Source organism: Octodon degus, unplaced genomic scaffold (assembly GCF_000260255.1).
Source record: "Octodon degus isolate 3935 unplaced genomic scaffold, OctDeg1.0 scaffold00002, whole genome shotgun sequence".
Classification (NCBI taxonomy): Eukaryota; Metazoa; Chordata; class Mammalia; order Rodentia; family Octodontidae; genus Octodon; species Octodon degus.
Genome location: NW_004524578.1, coordinates 35,550,014 through 35,555,631, shown reverse-complemented (window position 1 = coordinate 35,555,631; position 5,618 = coordinate 35,550,014).

The following is a 5,618-nucleotide window of genomic DNA, read 5'->3' as shown; positions in this document are numbered from 1 at the left end:
TTTTTTGTTTTTCACTAGTACTCACCCATGGATTTAATCACGTTATGTTTCATGGGCCATTTACCTATCCGGAATATCTAGAAAGTGTGCCTGACTGGAAAAAGTTCTCTCTCTCTCTTGTGAATGAAGCCAAATGTGTGACATTTGTGCCACCCTTCTACCTTTCAATATATTGAAGTGAAATAAACAGCTAACATTTCTTGCCAAACTTTCCCGGGGAGTGGGATATCAGCCATTCACATTCTATCACTTATTTGTGTCCTATATTGGTCCTTGGAGGCTGCGAAGAGATTTTCAACAACATGTACAATATTATGACATAAGCTAGAATAAAGAATCAGCAGCAACAGGGACAACATAAATAAAAATAGAAAGTCGAGACTGGGAAAGCCCATGACAGCTTCAGGGGCTCTAATTGTGCCTCAAATTTAGCTAGAGAGAAAAGTTTCCAGGCAGCCAGAGCAGCAACCTAGGAGCTGAGCCCAGGAGGCCAACTTAGACTGGAAAGAAAAGAAGGCCAGGAGCCATTAGTATAACCAGGAAGCCTGCAGGGACAGGCACATGAGAAGCCAGATGACGCAGCAAGGCCTGAGAGTCTGCACAGGGACAACCAGAGAGCTAGTGATAGCAACGCCGTTCCTCTCTTTGTAGTCTAGCTCCACCCCTCATCCTTCTTTAGTGTGGTCTCAGGGCACCACAGAGGACTGGTAGGCATGTAAGAACTCTGCAAGCAAATAGTTGAGATGGTCTGTAAGGGTGAATCCAAATGCTTTTGAGGTCAGGTGAGAAAGTAGCACAGTAGACGCCTGCAGACGTGGCCGGGGATTTCCTGAAGAAAACCATCTGCTCAAGAACAGCAATAATTAAGTGCTAAGCTTGTGGTGTTCCACACTATGGATTTCGACTCTGCCCCTCTTGGTACAAAGGTAGAGGGGAGAGTAAAGCAGGTTTTGCCAGTCATTCAGCAAAGAAAAAAAATCTCAAAAATATCCCCACAAGCAATAACTTCTCAGTGAACCTGTCTGGGTGAATTAGCAGTGCACTGTGCCCCAGAAGAATTAGATGACTCAGCCTGCAACAGGCATTTAGTAGAAGCAGTACAGTTTGGAGGACACCTACCAAAAGAATGATTTTCATTTTCATAATTTAAAAGAATGGACCTTTTAAATTAGTTCATAGGATGCTCCTGATCCCTAACAAAACACCAGCAACCCACAAGGCCTGTGTCTTCCCACTCCCCAGTCATCTCTGGCCAAGCACCCCAGTGAATGCACTGAAACATAACTTTGCAAACGGATGGAAGAGCAGAGGAAAAATAATCTCAAATTACATTCTAATTTCATAGTAATCCATTCTGGCTAGACTTGCTTCTGGCAGAAATATGAAAATGCAGCATACCAGATTTCCTATCTCATCTGAATTAATATCGTAGCAGCTTTTGAGAGCTGTGGACATTCCAATGTTCTGTCCTTCTGATTCAAAAAGTGTAGGGAAAGTATTCCTATGGTGCCTCTTCCCTATGCCTTGATCCCTCACTTCCTCACAATAACCAAAATAACACACCCCCGCTGAGACACCCACTTTCCAAACGCTTGGATGTATGAACATGCTAGGTTACACAGCAAAGAGGAATTAAGTCTGAAGATGGAATTGAATTGTTAATCAACTGACCTTGAAATAGGGAGATTATCTGGGATTATCCCAGTGGGCCCAAAGTAATCAGAGGGCCCTTAAACATAGACAAGAGAAGCAAAAGAAAAAGAATGAGATAGAGATAGTGATAGACAGAGGGGAGAGAGAGAGAAAGAGAGAGAGACAGACAGACAGACAGACAGACAGACAGACAGACAGACAGACAGATAGACACACAAAGATAGACAGACAGACAGAGACAGAGAAAGACTCAATCAGTCTTTTACTGGCTTTGAACATGAAAGGAGGCCAAGAACAAGGCCAAGTAGACCACCTCTAGAAAATAGAAATGGTCAGCAAACAGATTGTTTTCCCCCTACAGTCATCACAAAGGAATGTGGCCCTGCAGATTTTAGCCCAGTGAGACCTTGTTTTGACTTTCTGACTATAAGGTAATAATTTTACTATTTTACTAGTATGTTATTGCTTTCCAACTATAACTCATGCATAATCCAACATTCCATCTCTCTCTCCTCCTGATGGCTATGGTTCTCCAGCTGGGCTACATAGTGGACTCTATCAGGAGGTTTTCAAAATACTGAATTCTGGGCTCATGTTAGTGAGTATAAGTGCCTGCATGGCAAGCCCAAGGACCTGGGTTTGATCCCCAGTACTGCATGCTGTGCCAGCCCCAGAACTCTGGGTACACCATGCCAGCCACAAAAACTGGGTGTGGTGGCTCACACCTGTAATTCCAGTGCTGGGGAGGCTGAAAACAGGAGGATCACTATGAGTCCGATCTGTGTATTGAGACCCTGTAGACCCTGTATTAAATACAAGTAAATAAATAAATAAATAAATAAATAAATAAATACTGAATTCTGGGCTCTCCACTCAGAATGTCTGATTTAATTAGCCCTGAAGATGTCCCAAGAGTAAAGAATTTGAAAGTTCTCTCAGACAGTACTAATGTGCAGGTGAGTCTGACGGCCATTAACCCATCAGTGTCTCAATAGTTTTCAGTCTTACCACGTCCAGACCATTACATTGAAAGCCCACATGACTGAAAGTCTGATGAAAGAGCAATAAAAGACATGATTGACATACATTTAACAACTTTCTGTCCAGAATAGTAAAGGCCAAAACTACAATCAATAGTGGAGATGCACACCAGAACCTTGCTTGCTCCTCACAGAAAACACTGGCACAGGACAGCAGGTTTCTGAAGTCCTACATGGGTCAGAGTTTACTTACAGAAAAATAAATCCAGAGTACCTAGTTTAAGCAGAACAAATGTTTAGTACAGGGTGTTAAGCGGCTTCTTGAATCACTGGGGAAGCTGAAGAAACAGCCTCTAAGTCAAGTTTTAGAAACAAAAGGCCACAGTGCAGAAATGGTTACCAAAGGTACTTCCGCCTCTGTGAGATCAGCAAGCAGCTGGCTTCAGAGTCAGACTACACTGCTGTTTCCAGGAATCTGTCACAGTGAGGAAGCTGCCACATTGGAAAGCTGCCCCACACCTGCCTTGATACACCTCAGCTAGAGGCATACCTGGAGTGCACCTCTAAGTAGCTGGTATTCGCCCACCTACTTATCAGACACTGGCATATATGTTAGTGCCATGACAGAAGAAAATCTTGTTGTGATTACATTTTTTAGAAAAAAGCAAAAATACAGCTTCCATCTCACTTAGGCATTTTTAGGTCTTGCAGAAGTTATGTTTAATTGGCTCAATTTACATGGCACATAAAACCTCAGCTGCAAGAGAGTCCAGGAAAAATAATTCCTTACTTTCTAACTTGTTCGGTTATGGAAAGTTCTCCAGAAGAAAACGTGAATGGTTATTGAGCATTAATCCAAAATATATTTCATACACTGCTCCTCTGGCTACTCTACATGGGTCAGAGTTTACTTACAGAAAAATAAATCCAGAGTACCTAGTTTAAGCAGAACAAATGTTTAGTAGAGGGTGTTAAGTTAATACTTTCCTTGGGACTGGGGAGATAGCTCAGCACAGTAAGTGTTTGCCTGGCAAGTGCAAGGTCCTGAGTTCAATTCCTGGTACTACTAAAAAAAAAATGATGCTTTCCTTTATCCCTTTTTGTGTGTGGCTGGCTCAGCTCACCCTGGGGGTAGGGCTGGCATGGCATGTGGTGCCGGGGATTGAACCGTGGTCCCTGCACTTGCCTAAGCAGGAACTTTAGACCACTGAGCTATCTCACTGCCCCCTATATTTTAATATCCCAAGAATATTAAACAAATTTTCCTGAGGCAAAATTTATAAGGAGAACTGTGCATGTCTCAGGGTGATAATGAGATCACCCTTGGTGATACTCATTCTTTTCCTGGGTTAGTCATCATACAATTGTGACCAAATAAATTGTCTCATAACATTTACCACTATCTTACTCCACTCATCAAATTGTCAGGATAAGGGATGAGAGGAGAATCACTGCTATGTGTAAAATATACATGACAGATCAAGGAGGAAATTGCTGGTAGTTAGGATACTTCTCACATCAATCACAAGAGCTGGCATTGGTAAGCTTTCTCTTCCACAACCCATGGTGCTGCTTTTGCCTTTTCGCTATGTCACAGTTGGACCAGCTTATTTAGCTAGTGGAGTTATCTAAATCTTTAACCTTAATGGATCTGAGGTCTTGTTAATCCTTTTCCTTTTTCCTATTTTTGTGGAAGGGTCTATTGGGTTTTCAGGGTCTCACTACTAGATCGGACCCATAATGATCTACCTGTTTATAGCCTTTTGAGAGTTGAGATTACAGGTGCATCCCACCATGCCCAGTCTCAATTGCCATCTCATGCTGCCCTGAGGGCAGGGCCAGCACGGCAGGCCCGAGGATTGAACCCCCGGCCCCTGTGCCTGCTTGCAAGCATTTTATCTTGTTAATCCTGACTATAGTGGATTTTTGTAGTCCTCCATTGAAAGTTAATGCTAAATATGTAAACTGACTACATATTCAGGCTAAATAAACAATGTTAATATAAGAACCTTCACAACTGGACATAGCACTACTTTGAGTTGCCTCAAAGGATTCCTTAGGGTCCAAAAATGTGCCACTCTATTCCTACCCTATAACAGCAATCCTATTTCCCCTAAAAAAGGATTAATTTCCTAGCTAAAAAGTAGTGAATTGCTTTTTGCCTTTTGATTCATTGGCCTCAATTGCCTAGAATGGTGAGTGGCAATTTCAAACTCCAAGTCAATGTGACAAATGTAACTCTTAATGTTTTGCATTGAGAAAGATTCAACATTGGAGGTGGCATTCCTGCCTAAAATGTATACTCCAGGACTAAACATATGGCAATGACATTCAGATAGGAAGAGAGGCTTGTAGACATCTATAAGAGAAATCAAAGTGTCCAACTTACCTTTTGGAAACTTCTCGGTACAGGCCATATTGTGAACAAATGTGGGTCACAACTAGTGTCATATTCTGTGCTCATCCTACAAGTTCTAGTCACGTATTTTTCCAGTTCTTTTTAACACCAATCCACAAATTGTTTTCCTTTCAAATCCCTGACCATTTAGCTAATCCATGTTTATTAACCTTTGCCAATGAATCTGTGGTGACCTGGCTCTCTAAACATTTTTATTTCCAGACAACATTGACCAGTTCTGCCCATTGTTTTCCTTCCCTGTTGTACCTCCCGGTCCCCACTGAGTGGGGCTATCATACTATGTCAGTTGACATCCAACAGATGTAAGCGCATCACATAACTGGTTCCATACACCAGCCTTGGGGGTGGGAGCACAGAGGAGGAGGGGAGGTTTTCAGACAACTTGTTCATTGGGCTTTCCCCCAAGAGCCCAGAAGTTATGCCCTAGGAGTACAAACCCTGTGCACAGGCAATATATAAGCCTTCAATACCATTTAATAAAGTGTTGAAAAATGAGAAGTCCTCTTCTTATGGCATGGTTCAGGAGATAATCCTCAGCTCATATGGAAAGCTCAGGAGAAGCAAGA